The 16,703-nt window shown below is 50.0% G+C and overlaps 1 protein-coding gene across 1 annotated transcript in view; it reads left to right on the top strand.

Annotated features, from left to right (window-relative positions):
• Positions 1-16,703, top strand: part of GRM3 (glutamate metabotropic receptor 3) — a 379,631-nt gene that overhangs the window by 266,354 nt on the left and 96,574 nt on the right. The window lies entirely within an intron of this gene.

Raw genomic sequence — 16,703 nt, 5'->3', positions numbered from 1 at the left:
TTGTCCAGTCAAGCTTATGTAGCCAGGTTCCCCCCTTCTGTGTGGACCCCCCCCCCTCCTTGTACTCACTGCTGATCGCGGAGAGGTGTGGAAGGCATGACAGTGAGCGGCGCGTCATCGCAGAGATGCGGCCGGTTGCCGGGGACGCGTGCGGGCCGTTGCTAAGGCCGCGGTCGCGTTGTGAAGGTCCCGGTGGCTCGCAGTACAGGGCGCCGCCAATTTGCCCGGAAGAGTTGCGCATGCGCAGAAAGGAGCGCGCGAACCCTAGCTTACCAGGGAAGGCTCTTGGAAGGGACTACAAGTCCCATGAGCCTCTGCGCACCCCACGTGATGCCAGGGAGCCAATAGGGTTGGAGTATCTCCCTGCACAGAGGGATTGATACATTTCGCGGGCTCTGAGCACGTTAGTCAGTCGGCGCCAGGAGCAGCTAGGGGAAGGAGGTAGGGTGCAAGAGTCAGTGACTCCCTGCACTAGGCCAGCAGCCCCCTAGGCCCCAGATAGCCCTGAGTCCCCTGTAGCTGAGTATTGTAGGGACAAGCCCCAGGTCAGGGACATTGCCCCTTGCTATACAGAGTCAATAAGAGACACAGCAAACGCTACGCATTCATCTAGAGGTTTGGGCTCATACCTCCGCTGCCGCTGCAGAGGCCTTCCGGGTGGGATCGCCCCGGATGGTGGTTCCGGTGTTCTTCTGTCATCGGATCCTTTGTGAAGTTCCGTTGCAGGCCCGAGCACTGGAGTGCTCGGCAGGTAACTCTTGTCAACAAGTGCACCAACGATCCTACTTATTATTGTTACGGGACTAGTGGCTGCGCAGTCACACATGTCTTCTCCCTTAAAGGGGGCGGGCATATTGTGTGGGGTTTTGGACACGGGGTAGGATCACCCGGTGTAGGTGGGAGCGTCCTGCCAGACGCAGTATTCAGTGTCTCCTCTAGAGAGGGACACATGTTGATTATTACTAACCTTTTCTATGCAGTAAAGCCAGTTCTGTTTTACCACTGTTTTCTCAATGTGATTGTTTCCTGTGAGAGCCTCATCCCACTCCGTTGGGATCCCTCCCAGGTGGAGGCGTTGCACCTTGAGATCGTGTTATATGCATGTTCCCCAGGCTCCTCAGCGGAGGCTTAGGTTCCTGAGAGCCACACAGGTTACACAGCACGGTAGTAGCGTCTGTATTCACAGGGAATACCCGTTACATTTGGAGGCGCTGCTGAGAGTCAGACCTGGGGTGCCTAGTAAAATTGTGTATAACTACCCAAATTGCTCATCATCTTCTCCCCGTCAAGCCCGGAAGTCCACGCGTGGGCCTTCAAGGTCAGCGAACCCTCCAGTCATGTAGTAGCTGTAGGGAACGTTCCGATCACAGCATCCGCGAGCAAAATACGAGACTCACTAGGGATACTGCTGGGTATTGACACTTTGGAGTGCGCAGGGCCGCGGGAATATGACCACAACTTTGAATGGAGCACCATATTATTTACGGCAGGGCGTGAGATAGGCCGGGACAATGTACCACAGACTTTACAAGGCCCGAGGCCCCGCCCGGAGGTTATTCAGTAGTATTTGCAGCCCTACCCGAAATCAGAGAGGTATTCACCTCTCGCTGCTCTCCACCCACTGAACGGGTTGCGGATGAACCCTCTACCAGCGACTGGCAGACGATAGCGCCCATCTCAAGTACCCCTGCCCTTGCATCTCACCTACCCCGAGTGACCTTTTCCCCAAGTGCATTTGAGGGAGCCACTAGTTGGGCTCAGAGACAATCACTGTCATCCCCTGTCCGAGGAACTCTCAACCAATGCTGAAGCCCCCCCTACTGGAAACTTCGGGGCTGACAGTGGTCCCATCCCTGGAGTATTTCCCCTGAACATGACTATGCCTCAACTCATTGAAACAATGACTCTCGCTTCTCAACCTCAGCATTGCAGGAAATTAAAGCTCTTTTCCGGAACCCTGCCGACACCTACCGGAGAAGAAGGGTTCGAAACCTGGAGAGACCATACCGTCCATATGTCTTGTATATAATGTATACCCTGTTCATTTATGTAACTGTATTTGTAACCATGTATTATTTGTTTTACTCTGTGCCCATGACATACTTGAAAACGAGAGGTAACTCTCAATGTATTACTTCCTGGTAAAATATTTTATAAATAAATAAATATATTAGCTGAATGGTCATGTTCCGAGGCCGTCAAGCGGCAACGGCTAGTGAAGAGCCTCCGACCCCCAGCTGCGCTACTGGTCCGAACACATCGGGAAGTGGAAGGAGAGGTGACGGCCTTGGAGTTAGTAGAAATGCTCACTCAGTCCTTTGCGTGTGAAGACGATGAAGATGAGCTGATGGCAAAATTCAAAGCTCTTCGGCAAAGGGAAGGAGAAGACTTGTCCGAGTTCGCCCGCAAGCTCCAGCTGTCTGTAGGAAATCTCCTGTCCAAAAAGATTGTGGTGGCCGCAGAAGTGGACCGACATCGATACAAGCAATTACTGAAAGGTTCGCTGCCGCTGGACACTACAGCTATGTTGATGCGAGGTGCGCCTGATCCTACCACTCCACCCAACTACGTGGAGTTAATGCGGTATATCCGGAGACAGGAAGTCCAACTGCATTTTCACACCCGTAAGAAAGGCAGGGATAGCCGCAAGGAGGATACCAAAGAAGCCCCCGTACCTAAAGACAAGGGGTCCAAGAAAGACGTAGAGGCTACTGAAATGTCTCGATCGCCCCCTCGGTCCTCAGGCCGGGCAAGACCGCATCCGGATGTACGCTGTTACAACTGTGGAGAAGACGGACATATCTCAAGGTTCTGCTCCAATCCTCGGAAACTCCATACGGTCGCCAAGTCCTACACGGTACGGGCACAGCAAACTCTCACTTCCTTCTCGGCCTTACCCGAGGGAACCGAAAAAGACTCAAGAGGGGCTGTCGCAACAGAAAATCCGCCACCAGGCGTTTACTGCTGAGTAGGGCCCACCGCCATAATCAGAATCATTGTGGAGGGGATCTATTCGTCAGCATTGATGGATACTGGGTCACAGGTGACCATTATCTATCGGCCATTTTATGATCAACACCTCAGCCACTTGCCCTTGCAGTCCGCCGAAAAGATGACCTTGTGGGGACTGAGCAAGGACGATTACCCCAACGACGGAATAGTGGCGGTCAAGTTAGACATCCTCCAGCTGAACACTAACAAGTCACATCCCATGTTGGTGGAAGCCCTGATCTGCCCAGAGGCTCGAGAACACCCCAGTGCCCCCAGCATACTGGGCAAAAATGCAGACATAGTAAGGTCGGTGATTCGCTCCTTCCTGCAAGAAGCAGGTGAACTACCGTTGGCATCCCTGGACATAGCAACCGGGCCTACGGGAAGAATGTTATCGAGTGGCATATGAAGAAGAGCATGGCGATATCTCTAATCTAGAGCCAGGGTTACTGAAGATTCCGCCAGGGGGAGTACAGTGTGTGATGGCCCTGATTGCGTACCCCAACGGTATAAACAGGATCGATATTTTTCGCTAGAGACCCTTCCCGAGTCTGAACTCCATTGGGGATATCGTATGATACCTGAAGTACGAGAGTGGTCATCTAAAGTCCCAAGGAAGGTTAAGGTGACTATCCAAAACATGTCGCTTCATACGGTGTCACTGGAACGAGGAAAACGGCTGGGTAGAGTGTACCCGGTGGATCCTGTAGACACTACAGCAACCGTCTATGCCGTCTGTGTGGGGAAGGAGACTGAGGACCTACAATTTGATTTTGGAGAGTCTCACATGGAAGAGGAATGGAAGGAGAGGCTACGTGATCAATTGAGAGAGAGACGAGGACTGTTTTCTACGAGCGAGATGGATGTGGGATGTAGTAGAAGCGCTCAGCACACCATCCGCCTGAATGATGAGACTCCGTTTAGAGAAAGGTCTCGGCGTATAGCCCCTCGAGACGTAGACGATGTGCGAGGTGTCTTGCAAGAAATGGAAACCGCCGGCATAGTGACCGAATCTCGAAGCCCTTATGCCTCGCCGATTGTGGTGGTCCTTAAAAAGAATGGGTCCGTGCGCTTGTGCGTGGACTATAGAACTCTGAATAAACGTACGGTGCCAGACCAATACACGCTACCACGCATAGAAGAGATCCTCAGTGCATTGTCAGGAAGCCAGTGGTTTAGCGTGTTGGACCTTCGATCGGGGTATTACCAGGTTCCCCTGAGCCAAGCTGATCAGGAAAAGACAGCATTCGTCTGTCCGTTGGGCTTCTATCAATTCACCTGGATTCCCCAAGGTATCTGTGGTGCTCCCGCTACCTTTCAACTGCTTATGGAGAAGACGATTGGCAACATATGTCCTCGTGGATGTCTGGTATACTTAGACGACATAATTGTGTTCGGGGCCACACTCGAAGAACACGAGACGCGGCTGATGAAGGTACTGGTTCGATTGGGTCAAGAAGGATTGAAACTCTCCCTAGAAAGTGTCGTTTCTGTCGGACCTCGTCACTTACGTGGGCCATATCGTATCGGCAGATGGAGTGGCCACTGACCCGGCCAGAGTAGAAGCGGTGGTGAATTGGCCGAGAATGTAATGGAACTGAGGTCCTTTCTTGGGTTCTGCGGGTACGATCAGCGGTTTGTAGAGGGATATTCAAAGCAAGCGGCCATGCTGAACAACTTGCTGAAAGTATATCCAGAAGAACCCAAACAGAAGAAGAACACTCCGAGAACCCCTTTCGGGGATCGGTGGACACCAGCATGTGAAGAAGCATTTAACGGCCTTAAAAAGAGTTTAACGGAAGCTCCAGTCCTGGCTTATGCTGACCCTGAAAAGCCTTACATCCTGCACGTAGATGCCAGTTTTAACGGATTGGGAGCGGTACTACATCAGAAGTATCCTACTGGGCTGCGACCAGTGGCCTATGCAAGTAGAAGTCTGACCCGCAGCGAAAAGAATTATCCTATCCACAAGTTGGAGTTTCTTGCTCTCAAATGGGCTATATCTGAAAAGCTACATGACTATCTCTACAGAGTTACCTTCGAAGTCAGAACGGATAACAACCCGCTGACCTATGTACAAACAACCGCCAAATTAGATGCGACCGATCATAGATGGATGGCCATCCTCGCCAATTACCGTTTTTCTCTAAGATACAAACCTGGACCTCTCAATATAGGTGCCGATGCTCTCTCTAGAAGATCGGGATTGGGCGAGATTTCAGAAGACGGGCCTTAGGAAGAAATCCCGGGACCCGGAATAAGAGCCATGTGTTCCACTGCGGCTATTGTAAATAATCGAGTGGCATTCTCAGAGCTAAGGGTCGTGGATTCTATAGGGTATCGACCGCAAGGCCTTCCAAAAGCTTACCGTCATCCTGATGGCATGGGTCTAACTCAAAACGTTATCCTCACTTAGCAGGAATAAGTAAAAGCCCAGACATGTGATCCTGTGGCTGCGGCTGTCCGAGAAGCGCTACGCCACAATGATTCTTCTTTAGTGAAACGAGCTCCTTCCAATGAGGTAGGAGAATGGGACAAATTCGAGATTGATAACGGGCTGCTCTACCGGGTTGTTCAATTTCACAATCATCCTTATCGTCGACAACTCTTCCTACCCCGGCGACTGCAAGGCCTAGTGTTAAGATCACTACATGATGATCATGGACATTTGGGGGTGGATAAGACTCTGGGTTTAGTACGAGACAGGTTTTTCTGGCCCAAAATGAGGGAGTCTATTGAACAACATTGCCGAAAATGTTTGCGATGCATCCATAGGAAGACCCTGCCCACTCGTGCTGCCCCAATGGGCCATCTCAAGAGCTCCGGGCCTATGGATGTACTGCACCGACACACTTTATTCGAGCAAATACCCAGTATGTACCTGGCAGATACCTGGAATGCGCTGCTCCTCACCTCTGACAAGCCCCGTTGCGTTTGCCTTCCCAGCCTGGGTTCATGCCTGGCTGACGGGCGGCTGATCTGTTAAATGATAATGATTAGGATTTAATAGGCTGCAATGCTTCGCGTGTCTACCAGATGGCATAAATTCATGAATTGTAATGCAGTATATATATATACTGTGCAGTATTGCAGCCAGAGGGAATAAAATGCTTCAATACCTGCCTGGAAAATACCTCAATGCACTCGGGCAGAAAACAGTCACAAACCTCAATACACCCGGGTATACCCGAATTCGTGGGACTAGCCGAGCTCGAATAAAGTGTGTCGCCAGTGTAGTATGTATGGATTTTCTGTGTATCGAGCCTGATTCAAAGGGTATAGGGAATGTACTAGTAGTGACAGATCATTACACACGATATGCGCAAGATCAGAAAGCTACCACTCTGGCTAAAGTGCTGTGGGAGAAATATTTCATGCATTATGGCCTGCCCAACAGGATGCATTCGGATCAGGGACGAGACTTTGAGAGCAAGTTGATCAAAGAATTGTTGGCTCTGTTGGACATTCAGAAATCAAGGACTACTCCTTATCATCCTGAGGGAGATGCACTCCCGGAAAGATTTAATCAGACATTGCTAGATATGCTGGGCACACTGAAGGATTCCCAAAAGGGGGAGTGGAGCAAGCATGTGGAGGCGTTGGTACATGCCTACAATTGCACTCGGCACGAATCCACCGGCTACACACCATACTTTATGATGTTTGGACGAGAAGCCAGATTGCCAATTGACATTCGCATGCGGGTATCTACCGATGGGGTACCAAATATGGCTCACTATAAATATGTACAAAGACTTCAGGACAGTCTACACCAGGCTTATCAGTTAGCGGAAAGAGCTACCGCCAGACTGAATGCCAGTAACAAAAGGAGGTACGATCATAAAGTATGGTACAGAGAACTTCAACCGGGAGACGCCGTTCTGTTGCGCAACTTAGGGATCCCTGGTAAGCACAAATTAGCCGATCGCTGGAGATAGGGACCTTTCCATGTAGAATCCCAAATGCCGGGTCTTCCTGTCTATCGCATACGTGACGTGAATGGCAGGATCAAGGTCTGGCACCGAAATCATCTGTTACCTATCCCACAACTGGGAGAAGTTGAGCCAGAAACAGTAGTAGATGACAGTGAGCCTGAAGAGTCTACCGGGAATTCAAAGACCACAGAGGAAATAATTCAAGACCCCTTGGAGGGAACATCCAACAGAGATTGATGGGCACCTCCCGAAGGAGCAACGGGTAATGGGCCTGCGGTTCAAACACCATCTTCAGAGAGTCCATCACATAATCAATCGTTAGATCCTAACACCCCGAGATTTGTGCCGCAAAGAGAGAATGTTCAGTTACAAAGAGACTTTCTCCAAACTGGTTCACCTGCTACCAGAGAGTCTAGGCCTCAAGTCTTCGATGATATCTCTCAAGAAGAAGAAGTTGAGACCGAAACTCGCAAAAGTCAGCGAGTAACATGCCTTCCCACTAGAGTGGCTTATGATTCATTATGGGCTAGCCTCAGTTATAAATATGTTTGTTGAAATGTACACTCTCGTGTAGAGCAATCGTTAAGTTGTACTTGAGAACTGCATTTTTATTATATTATACGGTTATGTATGTTTTGGTTCAAGCGGGGACGTTGATGTTTTCACCAGGGGGAGTATGTAGCCATGTTCCCCCTTCTGTGTGGACCCCCCCCTCCTTGTACTCACTGCTGATCGCGGAGAGGTGTGGGAGGCATGACAGTGAGCGGCGCTTCATGGCGGAGATGCGGCCGGTTTCCGGTGACGCGTGCGGGCCGTTGCTAAGGCCGCGGTCGCGTTGTGAAGGTCCCGGCGGCTCGCAGTACAGGGCGCCGTCAATTTTCCCGGAAGAGTTGCGCATGCGCAGAAAGGAGCGTGCGAACCCTAGCTTACCAGGGAAGGCTCTTGGAAGGGACTACAAGTCCCATGAGCCTCTGTGCACCCCACGTAATGCCAGGGAGCCAATAGGGTTGGAGTATCTCCCTGCACAGAGGGATTGATAAATTTTGCGGGCTCTGAGCACGTTAGTCAGTCGGCGCCAGGAGCAGCTAGGCGAAGGAGGTAGGGTGCAGGAGTCAGTGACTCCCTGCACTAGGCCAGCAGCCCCCTAGGCCCCAGATAGCCCTGAGTCACCCGTAGCTGAGTATTGTAGAGACAAGCCCCAGGTCAGGGACATTGCCCCTTACTAAACAGAGTCAATAAGAGACACAGCAGACGCTGCGCGTTCATCTAGATGTTTGGGCTCATACCTCCGCTGCCGCTGCAGAGGCCTTCCGAGTGGGATCGCCCCGGATGGTGGTTCCGGTGTTCTTCTGTCATCGGATCCTTTGTGAAGTTCCGTTGCAGGCCCGAGCACTGCAGTGCTCGGCAGGTAACTCTTGTCAACAAGTGCACCAACGATCCTACTTATTATTGTTACGGGACTAGTGGCTGCGCAGTCACACATGTCTTCTCCCTTAAAGGGGGCGGACATATTGTGTGGGGTTTTGGACACGGGGTGGGATCACCCGGTGTAGGTGGGAGCATCCTGCCAGACGCAGTATTCAGTGTCTCCTCTAGAGAGGGACACATGTTGATTATTACTAACCTTTTCTATGCAGTAAAGCCAGTTCTGTTTTACCACTGTTTGCTCAATGTGATTGTTTCCTGTGAGGGCCTCCTCCCACTCCATTGGGATCCCTCCCAGGTGGAGGCGTTGCACCACAAGATCATGTTATATGCATGTTCCCCAGGCTCCTAAGCGGAGGCTTAGGTTCCTGAGAGCCACACAGGTTACAAGGCACGGTAGTAGCGTCTGTATTCACAGGGAATACCCATTAAACTTAATTAAGAGAATGTATTTTGGGAACATAAACAGATGTGGAAGATGTTACTGCACCAGTTACTGTAGCACAACATTTAACGCACACCTTATAGCATCACTTTTGAAAACAATAATAACACGTCCATGATCTCCTTAATGCACAAGTTATTTTTCGCATTATTTCTCCTTAATGCACGTGTTAATGGGTGCATGCCGTCTGTACCGTCTGTATACTGTCAGACAGGGGTGCTCAACTCCAGTCCTCACGCTCCTCTAACAGGTCGGGTTTTCAGGTTATCCCACCTTTAGAACAGGTAGCTCAATCAGAGGCTCCGTCTTCGACTCTGATTGAGCCACCTGTGCTGAAACAAGGACTGATTGAGCCACCTGTGCTGAAACTGGGATATCCTGAAAACCTGTCCTGTTGGGGGGGCTTAATGACTGTAGTTGAGCACCACTGTAGTAAGAGTCATGAACAAGCAGGGGGCTACATTTAAATAGTGTCAATGGAAAACCATGTCAGCAATGGTATACTCAATACATACTATTTTATTTATATTTGCATGCCAGGTACTCTGGACTTTAAACTAAGAAACTCTTATTTGCAAACCCAAAGTGAAGAAAGTCTCCTTTCTCTGTACCTTGCACAGTGTAATACTGTATAGAATCTGGCACTTTGAATGGGGAGCCAACACTGCTGCCATACAATAGTAGTACTAAGGGGTGTATTGGTGTACTGAAAACATGCCCCTATGAGCTGCCAGAGCATGCAAAGAGATGATCACAATTAATCACAAAGAGAATTCTGCTTCAACATAAGCTGTCTGGCAATTCAAATATCTGTCAATTGAAAAGGATTTCCTTCTCCTTGGTTGAAAAAACATGTCTCCCCTTATTGCATTATTACATTGAACACATTTGCCACAGGGAAACATACCCTTAACTATTGGCAGCCTGGAGTAAGTAGATACTTTCTGTGGTAAGTCAGCTCTCACTAAGGAATCTCTTACGTGTATGTTATGGGCACTTTCATATACCATCATCAAGGGTTCTCTGACGTTTTCAGCAATTTTAGGATCTGATTCCAAAACATTCCAAAATATATTAATATGTTTTACTTCCTCTGAATGGACTGTATACAGTTTGTCATTACAACAGGTATGCGCTTACCCTTTTTGGTCCGCTGTAATAAACTTTCCCTCTGCATCTTTTTAACCTTAACAAAATGCCTCTTCAAGTCTCTAGTCTAAAGCCTCTCCTGGAGAATTCATGAATCATCTCCCTGGCTCGATTTTCAAAAGTTGTATACTGTAATCATCAATAATGCTACATACAGTAGTCTCATCAACTGGCTCATAGGTAATCCCACCTTAGGCGGGTCTGGGTAAACACTGTGTGCATGTAGATGTGTAGGCTTCTCATATAAATCAGTCCTCAGTCTTTCTTCTGTAAGGAGAACACCAATATCCAAAAAATGAATACTTTGGTAACTATGCTGTGCAGTAAAGGCGAAAGTCTCCTGAATATTATTAAGACTGTTGGAATTGCACCAAACTTTCCTCTCTACCTCGTCAATTGAAAAACATGTGTAACGGTTTTTCTGGCCCGGCCTGACCCACCCAATCTCACATTGGCCCCTGTGGTCTAACCGGCCCCCATTACAGTGTGGTAGTGTCTGGTGGTGCACCTGTTGGCAACAGGACTCCTGAGTCTCCCGCATGATGGTGTGTGGGGAGGACCCATCCAGACAGGCAGCTGAGGTAGTGTGCTGAGTCTCACCTAGTTCCAGTGCAGCGCCTCCACCTCACCAGGGTCCCTGCGTCCGCATGGGGATGATCCTGACGAGGAACTCCTCCGTGGTGCTCCTCTCTGTACACTCATTCCACACATGTACACGAGAGGGTTTCTGATTGAGCACATCTTTATTGTATGAGTGGGCTAGCAAATCACTTCCGCGGCCGGAACTACTTTTTGTAGTGGCGCCGTCTGGATATCAGTCCCTGGGCCCAGTGGGTGCATTCCCACAGGCCATAGTTGAAAGTCGCTCCCCCTGGTAGAAATCAGGGGAGGGTCCCATAGACTAAGCGGTTGACTCAGCACAGGGGCTGAGTGAGTCACTGTCCATCCCGGCGCAGCCATAGCTTTCGCGCCATGCCCCCCATCAGGGCGGGGCTCTGCTGTTCGCGCCATTCCTGGCCAGCTCTTTGCAAGTCCTGCATCAGCCACATTTTCTGTGACTGGCCCATGCGGTCTCCCTAGCAAGCGGGAACCGCCACTTTGGTTGACTTTTAAGCCCAAAAAGTCCATTTGTTTGCTCTCCTCGCGGGGTTCTCCCCCAATTATTACAATTTCCTCACACTCTTCAAGGGTGGCCCCTCGGTGTCCCAGACAGGATAAAAACGGGGCAGCCACGGCCTTCGCTCCGCTCCAGAGCAGATTGGTCAATGATAATTCGGCGACAGTTTGCTCTTCAGTGGGGCGCACGCCACGGGTGTCCTCCCCATCAGCCTCTGGTCGCCATTTTGTGTTCTCCGCACCACGCGGATCCTCCATTCTCTCGTAACAGTTATCGTACATGGGGCTCCGCTCTGCGGGGCAGCCTCCACATCAGTACAATAAAGAGTTGCTCAGATGCACCACCACATGTGTACCTTATCTAGGTGGGACCCAGTGTGCACTACCTCAGGCTAGGCTCACTCTCTCAGTGTCTGCTGTGTCTCCTTCCTCCCAGTCTGTGCTCCCTACGGTGAGTGTCTGGAATGGGCTAGGTACTCTGGCTCTGCCATGCAGTACTTGGGCGTCTACCTCTCTTGGTCAGCCTAGCGCAGACCCTCTCCAGGATTCCTGACCAAGTTAACAGGCTATCCCTTCTGGCATCCTACCAACTAGCACTGCCTCAAGGTGACTCGGTCAGCTATAGCCCGGCTCCAAACCCCTCACTCCTTTCAGGCCCCTAGGTTGTCCCTGCGAACTGACAATATCCCGTCAGCCCCTGACCACCCCTAGGTCCGTCCCTATGCAGCACAGAGTGGCAGCAGACACTCTCCCTGTTTCCCAGTGTGCCTAGCTAGAGCCTGTCCTGATGACAGATCTGATCTCAGCAGCGCCTCCAAATGTAACGGTATTTCTGGCCCGGCCTGACCCACCCAATCTCACATTGGCCCCTGTGGTCTAACTGGCCCCCATTACAGTGTGGTAGTGTCTGGTGGTGCACCTGTTCGCAACAGGACTCCTGAGTCTCCCGCATGATGGTGTGTGGGGAGGACCCGTCCAGACAGGCAGCTGAGGTAGTGTGCTGAGTCTCACCTAGTTCCAGTGCAGCGCCTCCACCTCACCAGGGCCCCTGCGTCCGCATGGGGATTATCCTGACGAGGAACTCCTCCGTGGTGCTCCTCTCTGTACACTCATTCCACACATGTACACGAGAGGGTTTCTGATTGAGCACATCTTTATTGTATGAGTGGGCTAGCTGCCCCTCGCAGTAGAGAATTAGCCACTCATGATTAATCTCTGTGCTTCCCTTCAAAGGTGTATCTCTCCTTAGATAGGGATTCCCTATCCCCGCAGGGATCACTGCCCTGTGCCAGGTCCCTGGACACAGTCTCCTCTGGAGTTACTATAACATAACTTGAAACTCTGGCTCCACTAGACTACTCCTCTAGACTAGGATTCCTGCTAGAACTCTTGCAGCACTACTCCTCCTCTCAGCAGAACTCAGGTCTCAGGCAGAACTAACTTTAGCAAACAGTGCTGTGCCTTATGTAACTTCTGAGGCTGACACACCTCTGACATCACTAACCATGGAGTCAGAGCATGTGACCAGTCCCATCCATACACAGGGCACCCCACCAGGGTGTGAGGGCAAACCTCCATAATTACTGCTGGCATGCCCACAACTTACCAGGCCTTACTGTCAGCAGGAGAGATGACTGTAGCCATTTTACATGTCCGCTACACATGTATATATTGCCCCCATGTAAGAATGTGGGTTCAAAAATGTGTAAAGTGTTGAATCTCATTGGGCCCTATCGATGTCCCTTGAATTTGCAGAAAATCACTTGTCTCAAGTCGTTTTTTGATAAAAACCCATTCCTAAAGTTTCAATAGAATGGACTGTAAATTCTTAGAGTGTTTTTTGGCAGCCAAATATCTCCTAATCACCCTTCTGAATGTAGGACGGGGTATCGAGGTTACTCACATCCATAGTGCAGAAGATATTGCCATTTTTGATATCTTGTAGATTCCCTAATTTATTTAAAAAATCTGTAGTGTCTTGGATATATGGGGTTGCAGACACGGAGAAATGACAGAGGCTGTAACAGTTAAACTGTGCCGGCCACTGTGGGGTCTACCTGGATAGTTCCGCAAATCAATGTGGACCTTAGGGAGATGCTAAAATATAGAAATAACAGGAAAAAATCAAAAAATCAAAAAATCAAAAATCTTTTTATGCTGTCAACAATAATACCTCCCTTAAAAGCTTCTTTCACAAATTGATCTATCTCTTTTGTTTTATTGCAGATGTTGGATTTCCAGAGGCATCTATAGTGCTGTTCATTATCACGTTGCAGCTAAGCCTCTAGAATATAGTTTGAGCGGTCCATACCACTATGGCACCCCCCTTATCAGCTGGTTTTATAATCCATGTATGATCCTGTTGTAGATTTAGAAGAACACCAATTCTGTCCTGGGGCCAATTCATGTGATTAATTTAGTTTTGTACTAATCCAATATATGTTTCTAGAGCATGATTTACTGGAGGAGCACAACACTTACTTTTTTTTTTCTTACGTCTCGTAAGGTCCACTGTGCCCTTTTCTGTCTAATTGGATCAATTTAGTTCTCAATTGACATCACAGGACTGTAAGCACATCTTGGATTCTTCTATCAGAAAGAAAGCTTTGAGTCTAAGATATCTAAAAAAAAAAAAAAAAATTAAAAATATAGAAATAATTGTGAATCAAGTAATTAGTGGTTGAAGAGAACCCCCGATAATGGCATTTAAAAGAACCCATAAAAGATTCCTGAGTGAAAGATAACTTGCCACAGAAAGGATCTACTTCCTACTAGCTCCAAAAAAGTTAAGGGTATGTTTCCTTGTGGGAGATGTGTTCAATGTATTAATGCAAAACATGAGACGTGTTCTTTCATCCAAAGACAGGTAAATTATTTTCAATCAACAGATATTTGAATTGCCAGACATTGTCATTTATATAATTTGGTGTTTTGTATACTGTACAGTATGTGGGTGAGACAACTAGACCCATTGTAAATAAAGTAGTGAACACAAGCACAGGTAAGGAACAGGGATAAAAAATCTCCCATTGCTCAAATTTCTGTTCCAGTGGACACACAGTTAGCCAATTAAGGTTTCAGATAGGGACACTGCCCCATTTATTGGTAGCTTAGTCAGGGACACAGTGCTGAATCCGTGCGGCCCTGTGAGGTGGGTTCTGGGCTCAGAACACCACCAATGACCCTGGGACTAAGGTGATATTATCCGCGCTGGAATTCACCCAACGCGGTGTGGAGGACAACGTCGGATCGGGCGGATCTCCAGTGATATCGCGGTACCCGTGGCTGGAGCCCCGGGCAGGTAACCTACCATTCACGTGCACCAACAAGGCCTAATCACCAGACATAGTGGCTGCGCAGTCACACATATATACAGACATTGGTGTTTGACATTTGGGAGTGCGAAACATTTGGGTGGGGGTTACTGGACACAGGGTGGGGTCACTCTGTCGGAGGTTAGCGTCCGCCGTGACGCCTAGAGGTGATAGCGTCCGCCGTGACGCCTAGAGGTGATAGCGTCCGCCGTGGCACAGAGTGGTTAGCGTCCGCCGTGGCGCAGAGTGGTTAGCGTCCGCCGAGGCGCATAGTGGTTAGCGTCCTGTGTGACGCCACATGTGGCTCCTCTAGAGAGGAGTCATGGTTATGTGATGTGTGTTATTATATGTTTTGCTATGCAGTAAAGCCAGTCCTGTTTTATATTTGCTCGCTTTGTGTGGTTGTTTCCTGTGAGGGTCTCCTCCCACTCCGTTGGGATCCCTCCCAGGTGGAGGCGTTGCACCCAGAGATGTATAACATGCATGTACCCCATGTTCCCCAAGCGGAGGCTTAGGCTCCTGAGAGCCACACAGGTTGCACAGCAGGTAGTAGCGGTTGTATTCATAGGGAATACCCGTTACATTTGGAGGCGCTGCTGAGAGAGTCCTGGGGTGCCCCACTTTGTAGTTACCGTTATCCTGTCAGTCAGCATGTCTGCGCTCACGCCCAAACAAGTGGCCGACTGGGCCGAAAAGCTAGGAGAGCTTCTGCGACACGTGGTCGCCGTAGACGGGGTGCCTGCTGATGTCTCCATGTTTACTGTCTGCAGCGCAGTAAGGACATTACCTGGTCTGGCGGGCGCCCGCCTCATCAGTAAGCACTATAACATTGACCGGCAAGAGAATACCCTATTGCTAGCCACTGAACAAGCTATACTTCCTGATAGAGGCCCACGAGTAGTGTATCTACCAGAGACTTTACCGCAAGGGTGCCCTCTAATTTACCCCGGAACCGTTTCCAGTCACGTCACTTCCCTCCCCAGACATGAGGGTTGGGACGACAGAGATATGGCCGCCAGTACACCCATCCGATCAGATATAGCACTACCCAGAGTGACCTTCTCTTCTGATGCTAGGCAAGGGGCCACCAGCTGGGCCGGTAGTCCGCCAACATCACCGATTACTAACAGGTCCGTGAACAGTTCTACCCCAACCCCTAACAGGCAGCGAGCAGCGATAGCCAGTAGCTCCGACAATGATGGCTCTCTGCTAGGAGTGACATTCCCGCAGCTTGTGGAAGCGATAACTACGTCTGTTCAAGCCCAAAATTATAGGAAATTGAAGGCATTCTCAGGAACGGTTCCTGTCCCCACAGGCGAAGAAAGTATCGATTCTTGGAAGGAGCACACTCTCAAGGTGATCGACGAACGGCCCTGCTCTGAAACGGTCAGACGGCAGAGAATCCTGGAAAGCCTACGACCCCCAGCGGCCACCATGGTCAGTGCACAGCGTGACCAAGACCCTGATCTCTCTGCTCACCAGATGGTAGACTTGTTAGTCCAGATCTATGGCAAAGAGGAAGAGGAGAGCGAGCTGTGGTTCAAATATTACGCTCTCCGACAGAAGGAGAAGGAAGACCTGTCCGACTTCCTGCAACGCATACAGCTGGTCCTGTGGAAATTGCGAACTTGCGGCCTCATCCTATCTTCAGAGATGGACGAATATCGGCGCAAGCAGTTCCTCCGACGGGCCATCCCCACGCATCACATCGTGATTATGATCAGGTGCTCACTAAAGGAGGGACCTCCTCCTACCTTCATGGACATTCTGGGGATCGTAAAAGGGCATGAGGCCTATACCAAGCTGCATGCAGGCACCAAGGTCAGAGATCCTCCGACCAGTGACACCCCGGGAGCCTCCGCTCGGCGGACCAAGACACCTGTCAAAGAGGAAGATGCGCCACCCAAGTCGCCCTCAACGAAAGGGCGGGCTTCGGGGAGATCCTCCCCCACTTACCCAAGACGACTACCTTAAAGACGTCGTTTGCTATAACTGTGGACAGAAAGGCCATTTCTCTAGGGAGTGCCCTAATGGAGCCACCCAAGAAAAGGAAACGCCCCGTAAAGGAAGCTCGGCCAGGGCTATGATCTGTCAGAGGCAGACCTCAGAAGCCAAAACCACCGAGGCCACCCCCACGCCTCCCGAAGTCCCTCCTGACCTGAACCCAGGCGAAGGAACTCCAGGGGGAGATGGTTACTGTCAGGTGGGCCCTTCGGCCATCGTACGTGTGGTAGTAGAGGGAGTCTATGCTGCTGCTCTATTGGACACCGGGTCTCAAGTGACCGGCACTTCTACGACCAGTACCTGAAGCATTGTCCCCTGCGGTCG

Source organism: Ascaphus truei, chromosome 5 (genome assembly GCF_040206685.1).
Source record: "Ascaphus truei isolate aAscTru1 chromosome 5, aAscTru1.hap1, whole genome shotgun sequence".
Classification (NCBI taxonomy): domain Eukaryota; kingdom Metazoa; phylum Chordata; class Amphibia; order Anura; family Ascaphidae; genus Ascaphus; species Ascaphus truei.
The sequence above is the reverse complement of the archived record's forward strand: the minus strand, read 5'-3'. Positions and strand labels throughout refer to the sequence as shown.